Below are 17,548 nucleotides of genomic sequence, written 5' to 3' on the forward strand. Positions count from 1 at the left end.
AGTTGTCCCCTGTTGTCTGTGGAGGGGGTGGGGTACATTCCAAGTCCCCCAGAGGATGCCTGAAACCATGGATGGTTCTGAACCCTATGCATACTGTGTTTTTTCCTATACATGTGTACCTATGGTAAAGTTTAATTTATAATTTAGACACAATGAGAGATTAACTATAATAACTAATAATAAAATAGAACATTTATAAAAATATATTGTAATAAAAGTTATGTGAATGCATTCTCTCTCTCTCAAAATATCTTACTGTGCTGTACTCACCCGTTTTGACCACATGAGATGACAAAGTGCCTAGTGATAAGATGAAGAGAGGTGAATGACTATGACTAGGCACTGTGATGTAGCCTTAGGCTACGATTGGCCTTCTGCCCATGTGTCAGAAGGAGGATCTTCTGCTTTGGACGATCCTCGGTCATCATCGGAGCCGTGTTCATGGTTGAATGTCAGGAGCAGATGATGCTGATGTTTGGAGATATTTAATATTTTCAGACCGTGGTTGACCTCTAGTAACTGAAATCACGGAAAACTAAACCGCGAATAAAGAGGGACTGCTGTACTGACACCCATTCGACTGGATATTTTAATGGATGAATTTTACGGTTTGTGAATCATATCTCAATAAAGCTGTTGCTTTTTTTTTTCTTTTAAAGCAAGGCTAAAAAGAATCAGACTAAGTTTGACATAACTTTAGACTTTAAGGATAATATCTATAACTTCTGTTTCTTTCATGAATATCTCGATTTTCCTTCAAATAAATAGATGTATATCATGGATAAAGAATAGTTGTGATAGTTCCTTAATATTTATGGACCACCTGAGACATAGGATACTTTGTTATAAAGAAATTTTTGTTGTAATGGAATCTGGCTCATATTTTTCTTACATTTCCTAATTGTGAGCTAGGGTGTTAAAGGATGGAGAACTTTGCATTATTTTAAACCTGCTGTGATGATAAGCTAAGGTTTTGGAGATATGTTTGGCTTAGCACATTTTGCTCTAAACTTATTCCATTTGATTATTTCGCATGATTTTTCTGCTGTATAAGCCTTTACACTGTAAAAAGCACTCAAGTATATGATCTTGCCTATAAAGCTAACTGTGTGTGTTGGAAAAGAAATATTTCATTTATAAGGGATTATGTAGCTCAAAGTTTCTCAAATTTGGTTTCATAATCCTTTGAGAAACACTGCATAAGAAGTTGAATTGCTGAATGTTTAGGTACTCACTTGATGCCAGTGGGATCATAAACTCATGTTCAGAGGTAGGCTTTGAGGTACTGCAGTACTATTCAAGTATAAGATGCTTATCTAGGCATATTAGTTTTATTGCTGCATAATGAATTTCCACAAATTTAGCAGCTTAAAACTCCACCAGGTCAGAAGTCTGTGCATGCTGGGGCTAGATTCTCTGCTTAGGTGCTCACCAGGCTAAAACTCATGTGTCACCCAAGGCCATAATTCTCATCTGGGGCTCAGGGTTTTTCCAAGCTCACTGGATGTTGGAAAAAATGTATTACCTTGTGACTATAGGACTGAGGACTGCTAGCTATTGGCCAGGGACTGCTTTTAGTTCCTAGAGGCCACCCACATTTCATGCCACATGGTCCACATCTTCAGTTCACATGTGAATGTCTACTTTCTTCCAGGCTAGCTGGAACACATTTCTCTGATTTTCTATTTCTTTATCAGCCAGAGAAAAGGCTAATTTTATGGCCTCACCTAATGAGGTGAGGCCCACCCAGGGTAATCTCCCTTTGACCATATAATATAGCATAATTATGAATGTGATATGTGATATGTTTCTCCCTCAGACTTAACTGTTTTCCATTCTTATTTTTCTTGTTTTGAGTAGCGTGAAAATGATTTTTTCAAAAAGCTTTATTATTAAAAAAAAATTTATTATTGAAAATTTCCTACAGACTACACACAGGTAGAATTACTAATATAGCTAGTAGGAGAATCCTTCGTAGACCCACAGCTTCAACAATTATCAATTCATAATTAATCTTTCATTTCTACTCCCAACTACTTTCCATCAACTCTGGGATTATTTGAAATCATATTCCAAATATTTTATAATTTTTTTCTGTAAATATTTTCATATTTATGTCCAAAAATATTAACTCTTTAATAACATAACTAAAATACCATTATTATACCTATAATCATTTATATAATTTCCTTAAAATTACCAAACATTTCATCAGTTTTCAGATTACCTTCCACTTTTAAAATAAGTTTGTTCAACTCAGGATTTCAATAAGGTATTTATATGTTGCAGTTTTGATATTTCCTTTCAGCCTCTCTAAATCCTGTGCAGTTTTTTTCCTTGCAAATTGCTTGTGAAGAGAACTGGGTTATTTGTTTTATAACATTTCCCACAGCCTGGACCTCAAGGCACAACATCTCTCCCTGTCTCTCTGTTCCCTGTAAATTAGTTAAGATAAAAATAATTAATGCGATGGACCTATCTGATCACTATGGATAACAAAGTTTATTTGGTAAACAGAATGTGTAGATATAATTTACTAGATCCATGTGTGTGGAGAGATTTAGAAAAACACTTGAGAGCAGAGCAAGGATTTTATGTTTTTCAGATTCCTATTAGTAAGAGCAGTCTAAGTGTTATATACTTAGAGTGTGTGAATTAGCGCAGTTTAAATTCTTATAGAAAATACACGACATATAGATAGATTCATTAAGTGATACTTGGATTTGTTTAGTTCTTTGGGTTAACTTTTTTTGTTAAATTGGGTTTTAGCCTCCATAAAAGGAAAAAAAAAATCTTAAGGAGGAACATGTTTTAGTTTTGAGTCTTGGAAAATGGCCAGATTTTTAAAATTGCAAAGATCATGAAATAATTGTTTTTTTGTAATAGGGCTTTGCTAGTTATTTCATTTTGGTAGGCTCTTCAAAGACATGTCCTTTGGCCTCAAAGTACATGATGCATATTTTGTATTGTTTTAAGAGAACAATTTCATACGACTGTCATTGGAAGAAAGCAGAAGAGGTTATCTATTTAAAATTTTGTTTTGGAGGAAAATTTTGTTTTGGAGGAAAAAGCAGCATTAGACTGAGATAAGTAAAAACTTAATTAAGAGCATAATAACTTAGAATAGGGGATACAGAGCTTTTTCTATAAAGGGCCAGATAGAAAATATTTTAGGCCTTATGGGCCAAGCTGTCCTTGTCAACTATTCAATTCTGCCATTGTAGGAAAAGCAGCCATTGACGATATGGAAACAAATGGGTGTGGCAATTTGGAAAGAACTGACATCTTGAAAACATTCGGCCTTGTTATCCATGAACATGGAATTCTCTCCATTTATTTAGTGCTTTGATTTCATTCATCAGAGTTTCGTAGTTTTTCTCATATAGGTATTGCTTAGATTTATACCTAAGTATTTCATTTTAGGGGGCACTAATGTAAATGATATTTTTGAAATTTCAAATTCCATCATTTATTGTATGTAGGAAACTAGTTGACTTTTATTATTAATCTTATATCCTGCAACCTGGTTTTCTGATAGATAGTTTTTATCAAGTTAAGAAATTTCTGCTTTAGCCCTAGTTTACAGAGAGTTTTTATCATCAATGGGTATAAGATTTTGTCATACTTTTTCTGCAATTATTGCTGTGATGTGATTTGCTTACCTAGGATAAATTCCACTTGATTGTGGTTTATAATTCTTTTTATACATTGTCGAATTCAATTCAATAATATTTTGTTGAGGATTTTTGCACCTATGCTCATGAGAGATTGAGAGATGTTGGTTTGTAGTTTTCTTACAATATCTTCATCTGATTTTGCTATTGGCATAATGTTGGCCTCATAGAATGAGTTAGGAAGTATCCCTTCTGCTTAGATCCTCTAAAAGAGATGGTAAAGCATTGGTATAATTTTTTCCTTAAATATTTGGTGGAATTCACCAGTAAACCCATCTGGGCCTGGTGCTTTCTGTTTTAGAAAGTTATTAACTATCGAGTGCTCTGTTCTTATTAATGTTATGGCCAGTATATAGAAACCGATCTGTTTGTAGATAGTTGATGCTAAAGAATAATTTTCAAAGAGTTTGAAAATAAGATTCTCAAAATTATAAAATAAACACATCAATGATTTAACTTATTAATTAGTGAAAGAACTAGTAAGGTGTTAAGACCACTTCAAAGGAGAATTTAAAGAACAGATATATTTCCACCCATCTGACCATCCATCCATCTATCCATTCAGCCATCCATCCACAATCAGAAATGTTGATATAAATTTACTAGTAGATCCAAACTTGGTTAATACACAAAAGGGCTATAAAATGTAATGTTTTCTTTTCTAACCACTTGTATCTCTACCACACAAAATCTATTTGCTTTGCTGTAGGTAAGAACCATTATATTGCTTGTGTTTTGTATAAGTTAATTCCTACCCTTATAGAGCTGTAAAATAGTCTGGGCCAGCACATTCTCAATTGTTCTTTTGTGTGTGTTTCACAACACTTCGATCCAGTAAAATATTGAAGACCCCAAAATAGATTTGTTTGTGTAATGTATTAATCATGTTAGAAATCAGAATTTGAGAAACTTTAAGACTATTAATTCTTTCATTTTTTAAAAAAAGGGAAAATAATGAAACCCATTTCATGTAAATATCTGAGGAATGATTTCATCATAGATATTGAAACTTTTGAAAAATTCCACTGTACACTTGTTGAGAGAATGAGAGAATATGGCAAGTAGAATTAATATTATCATGAAAATAGCTTTGAACTCATAAACACCCTGACAAGGTCTGAGGTGCTCCAGGTCTCCCCAGCCTTCCCAAACCATACTTTACGAATCATTAGCCTGATTAAAAGAAAGAAAAACTCAAAAGGTAATTCCTGGAGGACCCACTAGACCACAAGTAGCACTCCACTAAAACGATACCCAGAATCCCTTTTGCCCATTTCTAAATCTTTGGTTTTTCCCTAAAAGTAGTACTCTCTCTGACCAATGTCTTGCTCAGAATGAGGAATTCTTAAGGCTATTCTGAAACTATTAAGTCAGAAACATTTTATTTTTGTTGATTATAAAATTATATAAAAAAAAAAAGTATAAGGAAATAGAGAAAAATCTTACCAAGGAGGCAAAAAAAATGTTAACATTGTGGGAAAATATCTTCTTGAAGTTTAAAATATTTTAAAATTATATGTTATCTACATTCTTTTACTTCCTTTTTCCAACTAAATGTCATAAGTATATTTCAAGTTATTAAAACTTTTTTTTATTGTCGTTAAAAACATAAAATTTTCCACCTTAACCATTTCTAAGTATACTAAAACAGATCTCCAGAAACTTTAACTTGCAGAACTGAAATTCTATATCTTAAATAAATCCCTTTTGCTCTCTATCTCTAGCCCCTGGTAACTACCATTCTACTTTATGAATTTCACTACTTTAGATACCTTATATAAGTTGAATCATATAATATTTGTCCTTTTATGACTGGCTTATTTTACTTAGATAAGCTCCTCAAGATCCATCCATTTCGTAGTGTGTGACAGGATTTCCTTCCTTTTTAAAGGTGCATAGTATTCCATCTTATGTATATACCACATTTTATTTATCTGTTCACCCTTTGATGGACATTTGGGTTGCTTCCATCTCTTGGCTACTGTGAACAATGCAACTATGAACATGCAACTATATATGGCTATATATTCAAAGGTAGAGATATACCCAGAGACTGGATTATATGGTAGTTCAATTTTTAATATTTTGAGAAACTGCCATACTATTTTCCTCAGCAGCTGTACGATTTTACATTCCTACCAACATTCGTTATGTTCTGTTTTCCTCACCAACATCCTCACCAATATTTGTTATTTCTGTTTTTTTTTTTATTATAGTAGCCATCCTAATGGACGTAAGGTTATTAAAACTCTTAATAAACTGCTTAGACGGCAGCATTTATTTCCATTTTATGTGCTGTAGGGTAATCATTTTCCTAATGTTTTTTTCCCATTAAAAAACTATTATGAACATTTTTGTGTATATGTTTCAGATTATTTTCTTGGGATATATTCTTAGAAATAAATGGGTCACAAGGTGTATAATTTTAAAGCTTTTTGTTAAGTACTGCCAAATTGTGCTCAAGAAAGGTTTTGCTAGTTGACACTGAATAAGGATATTAAAGCATCTTTCATTTCACCCGTGTCTGTGCTGAGTATTATCTTAAAATTATCTGTGATTGGGCAAGTGGCAAATGCTATCACATCGTATTTAATTTGCATTTTAAAAATTTGTTAAACAGATCTTTTTTTCTCTAGGCTATTTGTATTTTTCCTTTCTCAAGTGAAAGGAAATTTCTCTATTTAAATCTCAGTATTTTGAACAGACCCTGAAAGAGATTAATTAGTAATGCAAATGTGACTCTACTAGAACTTTTCATAAATGCAGTAAACATCACGGAACCTATTAGAAGGAAACTTATGAGACCTCCAGGTGCATTTAAAATGACCAAAAATGTTTCTCTGTGATTAAGGGTCTCTGGTTGCAGATTTGCAAAATTAATTAACAAGCCCTTTCCTCATTATCTAGAGTGAAACCTTAGGTCAGCTCTTGTCATTTTATGGCCGATTTGCATTTCCTGGAGTTTGCCTTAGTGGTTTTTCCACTGTATGTGTTTTTTCTGCTGTCAGTGAGATTGCTACAGCGAAGGCCTTTCTGAAGACAGAACTGAGAGATGATATGTAGATTTTCCATTGGATTGAACATGTTTGGGAGAATAGGAGGTAGAACAATGAAATAATATAAATATTATGAGGAGAGAGGCAGAAGTTTATTTTAGAATGGTTTATATGATAAAAGAAATGTTATACTCAGTACTTTTTGTTTATAAATGGTGTTATAAAACATACTAAAATGCTTAGGTAAAATATTTAAAGCATTGCCTATGTAGCACCTAATATTGGAAAAATGCTGTGCTCACAGTCAGATTGATTGTCTTCATGTTGTCAATATATCAGAAGTCAATATTGTGGGGGAATGGGTTTTCTTTTACCTTAAGTGCTTTAGGTTTGTTCTAATTTAAACAGAGAAAATACTCATCTTTTAAGCATAGAGTGACGCTCATGTTTTAAAACTAATTTTAGATGATTATGGTAACTCAGTAATAAAATACAATGCAATATTTCCTAGCACATTTTAGAGAAGACTAGTTATTCAGTATTATCATGGTTTTGTTCACTTCTTTTTTTTCTGGCACTCTATTTTGAGGCGCTGCATCTGTCTGTCTTCATTTAAATAACAAAACGCACAGTACATCCTGTGGAGCTTTCTGGCAAGGCATGCGTTGGCACATAGTCTGGGTACATTTGTTTGGGAGATATGGTTTGACCCAGTGGTGTAGAGGTCATTAGACGATTCTCTGGAGTAAGGACCAAGGTCCTTGACAAGAAGGTCTCTTTTGCACTCTCCTTCCCGAAACATCAATTCATGTCTTCCTAGTCCTGAAGAATGGATATTTCTCCCCAGCCAATTTGTTAGCTACTAGACACCATTCAAATCACAAGTGGTTTGACTCATTGTAAAATTGACTGATGAAGCAGAAATTCTAAGAGTACCAAATGCCTTTCTAAGAATCAGACACTTCTCTCACACATTCTGTAGACAAATGACACCTCCAATGTAAAATGGACCATGAGATGTTTTCTCTTAATTTACTATAATGTTTTCTTGGCTTGCAGTGGCAAAATCTTGTGAAATATCTGTAATACAAAAAGGAAAAGAGATTATAAAGTCTTATTCTGTTGCTGGTAAAGTTCTGAGCTAAAAGTATTCAAACATACTTTTCTTGTTAATGGTAAGGAATTCCATGTTTATGAATTTACCAAAAAAAGTTGATTTGAGAAATACAAAACACTGCTCAGTTATTTTTTTTTATTCTGCCATCCCTTGATAATTCTTATTATAAAAGTTTTAGGTAGACTATATGACTGATGGATTAATATTTAAACATTTTCTTTTTGTAGGTTTTGATTTTTAAATGAACTGGTCATAAGTGGATCAAACCTTGACAGTTTGTAGGATATAATTAATTTTCTACTGAGATTGGCAAGTATTATTTGGTTCGTGTTTATTAAGAGCCTCAAATGTATATCTTGTTTTGTTGTTTTGGAGAAACATTTTAATACATAAGCTTAAAAGTGACAAAATAATAGGTTTATTTTCTAACAATAATGCTACAATTTATTTAGTATAGGCATTTAGTTGAGAGGCATGAATTTTTCTGAAGTGAGATATTTTTTATAGTATCAAACCAAAAGCCCTTATATTATGAATTGTCTTAAGGAGAACTAAGACAAGTAATTAACTCAAAGTTTCAAACTACATATTATGGCTCATGATGTAGAAAATTTCAGTGGGGGAATTCAGATTCTTTAGCCTGCTATCTACTTGTGTGACTTCAGCCAACAATCTCTTCATATGTAAAATGGAAGGTTTGGATTAGCTCACCAGTTCTGTGACAGTTTTGCTGTTTCCAGTGGCTTTTAAGGAGTGTCATATTCACTGTCTGAATTGACTCTGACTATTCTGAATCAAAAGTCACAGTGCCTTCTTTCCAGACCTGGCAAAACTGAAACCTGGAATGAATGATTTCCTAGTACTAAATTTAGTGTAAGGACAGAATCAGAGTTGGAACTCAGGTCTCCAGAAACCATTACATCTTAGATGATTATCTGACACAGCCCTGTCAGATACACAGATCCCTTCCCCAACTTCCTAGTCCCTCCACAGCCATGGCAGACAGTGTTTATCCAATGTTTATTTGTCTAATGTGACATTTCTTTCCTACCCAGCCTGGACGTGGCCTCAGAATCCTTCTAAAGCAACATTCTGAGCTGCAACTAATAGATAAAGACATCTAACTAGTTTGACATTGTTGGTAGTAGAATCTTTAAAATAAAAAAGGCTACTGTAAATTCTGTTAAGGAGGTTTACTTATATTGTGTAATTCAAGTGGAATATTGTTGCTTTCTCTTCAGCAGTGGTTCCCAATGTGATGATTCCTTTTTAATTTAAAAAGAAACTGTAGATTCCCATATGACCATGAATTCTATGACACTTGAATGGATTTCATTTTACTAATCACAGCATATAAATTCATTTAGAAAAATGAGCATACATATGTGTGTGAGACATTTTACATGCTTATGAAAGGCCTCTTGTAATATCTTCCCATCACCCCCTGCATCCTCCTTCCCTACCTACTAAGAGTTAGAAGCCATTACTCTATACCACTTTCTTTTTTTCTTGGTTTCAGTTTAGGTTTTTTTTTAAGTAGAATGGAGTTTGTGTTTTAAGAGATCTCAGTGGTTTTCATACTATGTGCTATGGAGTCCCATTTCCAGAGGGCACCTCAGGACACCCCGTCCCTTGCCCCACACCCTTTCTAGCTTTTACCAGCCTGTCTGCTTCAAACTCTTCTATATATTAGGGTTCTCCATGAGATTTCATTTGGATAAAGGGTTGAACAGTTTTAAAGATATTGAAAACCACTGCTAATCCCACCTTCCCATTTTGCACAGTGTTTCAGGATTACCCTGTTAGTTAACAGTGGAGCCAGGATGAAGACTCCCAATTGGCCAGTTTACAGGCCACTCTTCATCCCCATACCTGAGCCTCTCTTCGCAGGACCAGTGGAGGATGTAAGCTGACATCGTCAGCTAAGAGCGCAGCACACACTTACAGGGAAAGAAAAATTGTAATACCAGGAGATTCCAATATATTTCCACCCTTCAATAAAAGGTTATGTGATGTACATATTTGTAAATGTTTGTTTTATTTGGCTGCGTGTGAGCTACTCTCACTATTTGGGTTGAGTGGAGGGATAGTGTAACTTTTTAACTTAATTTTCTTTTAAAACCGTAAAGAGTGATGCTTTGGGCAGAAGACAGTTTCCTTTTTTTTTTTTTTTTCCCTTCCCAGTGCTGTGCCCTTTTCCTGTTGTGTTTGTGAGGATGGTTTACCTTGTCCTAATTTTGACCACTGTCCAAGCAGCATATTCAGTCTCTTTCCTGGATTTTGTCATCTACCAAAGGACAACCACAGGGCTCATTTATCTACAGTGATCACCTATTGCCATTATTACATCAACATGCCATCAGATGTCAGCCAAATTGATGTTAACATGCCCTCGTCTGGGCTACCTTTTTCTGACTGGAGTTTTAGCTTGAAGCCAAATGTCCCTCTGCTCTCTGTGATTTCTAGAACTAGCTTACCTCAGTTTACCTTGGGTGTTTGGGGGCAATAGATGATCCTTGTGTCTCGCGACAGTTTGCAGTGGGTATCGTGTACATCTGAGCTCCATACCTGGGTGTGTGTGGGGTGTTAAGTGTTTCCTGTTCATAGTCTTTCTGGTTGCCAGGGTGGAGGAGGTACTAACTGCTGCAGGCCCCTGACAGGCTGCTTGCTTCCTCACCCTCCTCAGGAAGGTCGTCTCCTCTCGTGTGGAAATGCTTTTCTGTTAACTGTGGTAAAGCTAAATGCTTCATTCACTTCAGCCAAGAACTGCAACCCCTTTTCCTCCTTTTCCCATATACTGTTTCTCATATGACGATGAGAAACTGAAATGACTTTCTCTGGCCCCCCTCACTAATTACTAAAGCAGAAGAGCCAAACGTCAAGAAATGAAAGAAACTAAAAAAGAACATAGGAGAGTTTTACTTCAGAAATCTGATTATTAGACCATTGAGCAGTAAATTTTGGTTCTAAGTCGTAAAGCTGAGATGTAAAGGGGGGTTCAGTAACTTAGTGAAAGATTTCACTTGAGCAGAAATTTTTTGTCATTTCTCACATGGAAATTAAAAAAGCTATCTACTCTCTTTAATAGGAGGTGTTTTCCTTTTATCTGTCAGCCCCCTACTAGTCTATTTTCTTGCAGAATCAACTAGCATGGCTAATTGCAAGTTCTTTGTCCACCTAAGAAAAGTTTCTGTATGATAGCTTTAGTTGTCATAGCACATCAAACATTGCTCTAGAGAAAGACCACCAACTTCCCTTCTTGGGGAGAAGCTTGGTGAATAACATGAGTTTGAAAGACTCTTAAAAATATATGTAACAATGAGCTTTAGTGGACATTTTGCTAATGATAACTTAATTTCTTCCCAAGGCAAATGCAGAACTGCAAGGTATTAAAATATCTATCACTTGTATCTATGTCATTAGAATTATTGATTAGCTTGCTGTAATTGCAGCCAGAGTGACTGCTGTTTCAAGTAAAAAGAGTAGGAGTGTAACCTCAAAGATTACAACCCAGAAGCTGTTTTAAAAAGGCATCACTGGAAATCTGAGTAAGATCTGTAGCTGTTGTCTAGTTAACTGTAATGTGTCAGTATCAGTTTCCCGATTTTGATAGTGTACCATAGTTATGTAGCTATCACCAGTAGGGAATGCAGGGGACTTTTTGGTACTTTTTTTTTTTTTTCCAATTTCTTATGAGTATAGTTATTACAAAATAAAAAAAATTTTAAGAATACCCTGAGAAAAAAAATTACTATTCTAGGTAATTTTTATTACTATTACTATTACTATTACTAAATTACTGTTCTTTCCCTTTCATTTTTCTTTCCTCAGCTTTATTGAGATACATTTCACATACATAAGTCACCAATTTTAGAGTACAGTTCATTGTTTTTTCACAGTCACTGGTTTATACAAGCTCTGTACAGGATTGTACAGTTATCACCATAATCTAATAATAGAACATTTTCAACTTTACAAAAAGGAACTCCATAGGCATTTGCAGTCATCTGTATACCCCATCCTCCCCACCTCATCCCATCTCCATCCTTGGCAACCATCACTCTGGTTTCTGTTTGTATAGATTGGTCTGTTCTGGACATTTACTATAAATGGAGTCATACAATATGTGGTCTTTTGTGACTGGTTTCTTTCATATAGTATAATGTTTTCAAATGTTCATCCATGGCATAGCATGTATCAGTACTTAACTCTTTTTTGTTGTCAAGTAATATTCCATTTTATGGATATACCACATTTTCTTTATTCATGGACATTTTGTTTCCATTCTTTGGTTATTATGAATAATACTGCTGTCAACATTCATGTATAAGTTTTTGTGTGAACATAAGTTTCCAGTTCTCTGGGGTAAATACCTACGTTTGGAATTGCTGGGTCATATGTGACTATGTTTAACATTTGAAGAACTGCCAGACTTTTCCAAAGTGGCTGTGCTATTTTATATTCCCACCAGCAATGAGCAAGTGTTTTTGATTTATTTATATCTCAGGTATTTCTTAAGCACTGTTTTTGTTGTGTTTATGAAATGTTTACTCTTGTCTTGGTAGATGTGGGAGCCGGGAGCTTGTATGATAATTTGAGGGAAATGAAACAAATGAAAATCAAATAAATTATTTTTTGATTGGCTTAGTATAGCTCTGGAAGCCTTTCAGCCCTGAGCCTACAAACCTTCCTGTTTGACTGGATATGACATTACCAGGAATTTTACTTTCCTCCTTTTATTCTCCCTGAGGAGGAAAAAAGAAATATATCTTTTCCTCTGCTAGACATAGAGGGTTCACACAAACATAAAGGACCTCCGAGTTATTAATAATTCCACGGGAACATGTAGAAATTAGAGATTAATTTCTGTAACATCATTCTCTTGGTGTTTCCTCTGTGCTGTTCTCCACCAGAGCGTAACTTAAGAGCTGAATCAAGGTTTGTTCAGTTGGTGTTTGGAAAAGAAACGGTGACCAGTGCTGGTCAGCTGGCTTGGAGCGGTTGGCAGGCCTGCCGCAGACCATGCTTCCTGCAGGCTTTATAGCCTCTGAGGGTTGTGAGAGTCCTGCACCAGGCAATGGTGTTTGAATTTGCCCTGTTTGAGCTTGGAATAACAAGGCCCTTTATAATCCACTACGGTAGTGAACAGGCAAGTCTGGAGACCCTGGAAATGGCCCAGTACATGAGCCAAAGACAAGATCCCAGCTCCTTTGCCTTGGCTGGCCGACTTGGGGAGTAGGCAGATAAAGGAACACCAAGAAATGTCATTTCTTAGTTCTGGTACATAAATATCACAACTCCTACTGTGTTCTGGCTACTATGGTTACTTTGGGTCATATATTGGCAGTAAGCAATCAGAATATTTTGCCCGCTCAAATCACAGTATCACAGAAATAGCCTGCCTCTTATGATCACCTTTCTCACATTCTCCCTATTTTTATTCTTGTAGAACAGAATTTTATGAATGATAATTGCAAGGGTAGATTCCCTGCAGATTTTTATTCACATGCCCAGTGTGAGCCTCTATCATGCTCCTTGTGGGTGGTGTTCACTGTGCACATGTGGGGTCTAGAAGATGAATGTTGGTCCCCAGGGCCTTCTCCAGCACTGTTTTAGCTGATCTTATTGAGCAGTGTCTAGTCATACCTCCTATGACTTCCCTGAAATGTCCTACCTCAAATCAGGAGAGGACCCCATATTTCTATCTCCTCTCTATTAAAAACTGCCCACCCAGAGTTTTTTCATAGTTCATTCAGGCATAGTTTTTTCAATGTCCTGTGTTACCTCTGTCAATACCTTGTTTCTCTTAAAATGAAGTTGGGGTATGTATGTATACATATGCGTGGGTGTGTGGTTTGGGACAGTTGCCTGTTTATTACACCCATGCAAATTGCCTACCCATTTTATTAAGCCTATATTTCAGAGATTAGGCAAAAAAAAAAAAAAAAAAAAGATTTTAAGTACATCAGTTTCAAGGGTCAATTTCATATTACTATGAAGAATTAGAATGCTGTAAGATTAGAGTAACAGCTGATGGTTTTTCTTTGGCTAAACCACTGTGTAATTTCTGCCATAATTATGTATTTGGCTTAATGACGTCAATTGGAACTATAAAGAATTGAATTCTAAATATATACAATACATATGTATTTCTTTTGGCTTATTTGTGGCCCAGCCATGCTTTGATTGGATTGAGAATCATAATACCTTCCCTAACTCTTCAAAATAGAAGTTTGCAGCAGTTTTTAATTTTTTAAAACAGATCTTCAATGTACATTTTTTCAACTGGTATTGTGATTGACCTGGTCTTGGGAAAAAAAGATCTGTCAGAAAGAGGCTGGTTCTCATATAGGTGGGGAGTGGAAAACTGGCTCTTCCTTAGCTGTATATGCGCCGTTTTTGTTACTGACCACCGTGACTCAGAGAGGCAGCCCGTCTGTGCTACCTGGACTCAGGACCAGCCCCCTGCATCTGATTTCTAAGGCAGTGAGGATTTATCCACTGCAATGCTTCATACACCTACCTTCAACTTGAGTACTGTGAGTGGATTTATCTATATTACAACTTATCTGCAGAAAATCATCCTTTTTTCTCTGACATTTTCACCTTTGATGGATTTCTGATTATATCGGTTGGGTTTGTAACTAGAGCTCTAAGTAGAAGTCTGCGATTTGATTCTTCTAAATGAAATATGTCCTATGCTGTCAAATATGGTAGTGACCAGCTATTTAAATTATAATAAATTCAAATTAAAAATTCAGTTCCTCAGTCATACTATCCACATTTCAGACCTTCATTATCCACACATGGCTAGTGGCAACTCTGTTGGACAGCAAAGAGATAGAACATGCCCATCATAACAGAAAGTTGGCTGATGGTAGACTTTTCTCTACACCAGAAGATCCAAGGGAAATGTGAATCACAGCAAAGGAAAACTTTGCTTAGGTAAATTCAGGTGCTGAAAAATTGCTGCTACCTGTCCCTAGACTGAAATGAGAAAAGTAAGTAGATGTGCCATTTGTGCTGTATTTTTTTCTGGGCAATGTTTTTTTGTTTTTGTTTTTTACTGTGGTTTAAATGTATATCTATTGACTTCTAGCTCTTTGAAGATATTTTTAAGACTGTATATTTGCTATGTTTATCCACCTTGAAATTTGAATTTACAAGTTATTAATTCGTAAACAGAAGAATTGAGCACAAATCTTCCCCTTCTTCAGCCTTCCACATGTGGCTATTAAGTCATTAATGGTTTTGTGCGACTGATATCCAAGGCTCGAGGCTGCATACAAACCATATAACATAGACACACAGCATATTAGCTCTCTAGGAAGGTTCTAGTAAATGGACAGGGGAGTGGGCAATTAACTGATTTTTCATAGTCGATGTGAGTATTCTTTCTTTAATTTCCATTAACTTGAATAATTCTCAGCAGCTTGAGAATATATAACGGTGTATTCTCCCTAATGTTGGTATTTGGTGGTGATAGTATCTATATCAAAATGAAGTCTGAATTCCTCTCCAAACTTAGGCCAAGCACATGAAGAGGATTTTAACTCCCGCCAACCACTACCACCTACCTCATTACCAGCCTATTTTCAGAAACCTTGTGGGTGAGGTTGTATGAGGATTTTTTTTTTCTTTTTTAAAAATTATATTTTCCTGGGGGCTGGAAAAATTTACTCTATAGCAACTAGCCAGTTCTTGCCATGAACTCTGAGGGAGATCTTTGGTGTACTGTGGTTGAGTATCCTGGTTCTTGTTCTCTGCTGTCTTCTGGGACGAACACGAGCACTTTTTATTCTTGTTACAGCGCTTCAAGAAGGGCTTTTATATTCTTTCCTTCATGAAGGATCATTCATATTTTTTACTCTGTTGTTATGTTTCACATCTGCTTATAATTCATGGCTTTTTCTTTTTTTTTAGCCCATGCTCAATTTGTATAACATAGACTGTTATACAATACTCTGTCTTCCAAGAGGAAAACCCAGGGTAAAGTCTAGAAAACTGGAATTTCTATTCTCCACAATTGGATCTTAGATCTAGTTATAACTTAGTGCAAATGTGTTTGGTTTGAACATGAACTTGGCCATCATGTGTTCTAATTCATTCAGCCCCTATGTACTCTGAGAGCCTGTTTTTCTAGTATACTGTGGTACTGCATCAAGCCATGCATTTATTCATTTTTAACTGTGGTCCAACATCTTGCTCCATTTGCCTGTCTGGGTGCTAGCCATAGATTCAGTTTGAACCCAAGAGTTGCTTCTGCTATGGATGGAGTTATTTATTTTGAAAACACAGATTTTCCAGAATGGCATCCATTGCCCATCACTGAATCATAATGCAAAATATTGCCTTGGCCTCAGTTCTTGATTATAAGCATTTTCCCCAAGTTTCAAGGCCTTTCCTCCTGAGATTTTATTTTACCAGAAGTTTCTGGCAGGAGGTATAGATTGATCTGAGGAAGAAAGCCATAGAAGTCAGAGAATTGGTGACTATTCTCTAGATGTCATGAAACTCAACTAAATTTTAAGCTTCTAAAAGACAAAGATAATGTATTTTACTTTATTACCTATGCTTAACCTATAAGTACTTAACCTATAATTGGCCAATTGATTAACTCTAGAGAAAACATGCTCAGTTTTTTTAAAAAAAAAAATTGTTAACATTTAAAAGTGCTAAAATTGAATATTGTATATTAAAAATAAGTCTGCCTAGTTTTGAGCAGTAAGCTGGCTTATTATGTAGATTCCTCATTAACCACACTCATTATTGCTTCCAACAATCCTTATTATAAATCTATTAATCATAATTAATAGCTCTCATTAAACGAAGCGAGAAAATAAATGTGGTTAGTGAAGCAACACTGATGGAAGTGTTTTCTTCCCCTCTGACACAGAGTAGAACTTGGGCATCCTCTCTCTTTGCCTTTGCTTCCCCTCTTACCTTACCCCACAGATTTGTTTAGCTCCATTTCTAACGTTAGGTCGGGTGCACCCCTGGGACTAGATAAATGTGGTTCTAGGATTCTGGATTTTTCAGGTTGGTGCAGTAGCATGCAGAGGTTGACAGTCAGAGATCTTGATTTGGGCCTCTCCTTGGGCCAACATTGCCACTACGAGGCTCTGTGATTCTGGGCAAGGTTTGATCTAATTTCTCCTTTTAGAAAATGAATATTATGGCACCTGGCCTTCCTGCCTAGTTAGAAAGGTGGCTTATAAAGATCAAAAGAGAAATGGTACATGAAATATTTTCTGTATAGTACCATAAAATCTGTGATCTTGGTATTAAAAAATAATAAATTGCCTATGTATATCTAGGGATTGATATTTATACCAATTGAACCCTCTTATTCATGTGTCAAGAAACTCAAGCCTTATGGCACTGGGGAAACTAAAAACAGCTTCAAGGAATCTAATGAAATGTATGCTGAAAATATATTTTAGTTGCTCGTTAAATTTTTTTTTTTTTTTTTTTTTTGCATGTGAATGGTCAACTTGGTATCTCTTACTATTTTCAAGTAGTTTGAGAAGAGCTTGGGATATTTTTCACTGGAGTCTATTTGGTAGACTGGCCACTGGGCCATTTAGCTTGGTAGAGGAGTATTGAATCGATGCCCGCTTCCTTGGTATGGTGTTGTCTGGGCTGACTTATCTCTGTAAGCTCACAGGGAAGGCACCAAGTAGCCCTAAAGTGGCTATTTCTTTCCTCTTTCCCTTTTAGTTGGTGCATCAGAATTATTTATTTATTTATCTTTTACAGTG

At 35.6% G+C, this 17,548-nt stretch overlaps 1 protein-coding gene across 3 annotated transcripts in view; it reads left to right on the plus strand.

Annotated features, from left to right (window-relative positions):
- Nucleotides 1–17,548, plus strand: part of DAAM1 (dishevelled associated activator of morphogenesis 1) — a 150,662-nt gene that overhangs the window by 11,973 nt on the left and 121,141 nt on the right. The window lies entirely within an intron of this gene.

Source organism: Rousettus aegyptiacus, unplaced genomic scaffold (assembly GCF_014176215.1).
Source record: "Rousettus aegyptiacus isolate mRouAeg1 unplaced genomic scaffold, mRouAeg1.p scaffold_m13_p_3, whole genome shotgun sequence".
Lineage (NCBI taxonomy): Eukaryota > Metazoa > Chordata > Mammalia > Chiroptera > Pteropodidae > Rousettus > Rousettus aegyptiacus.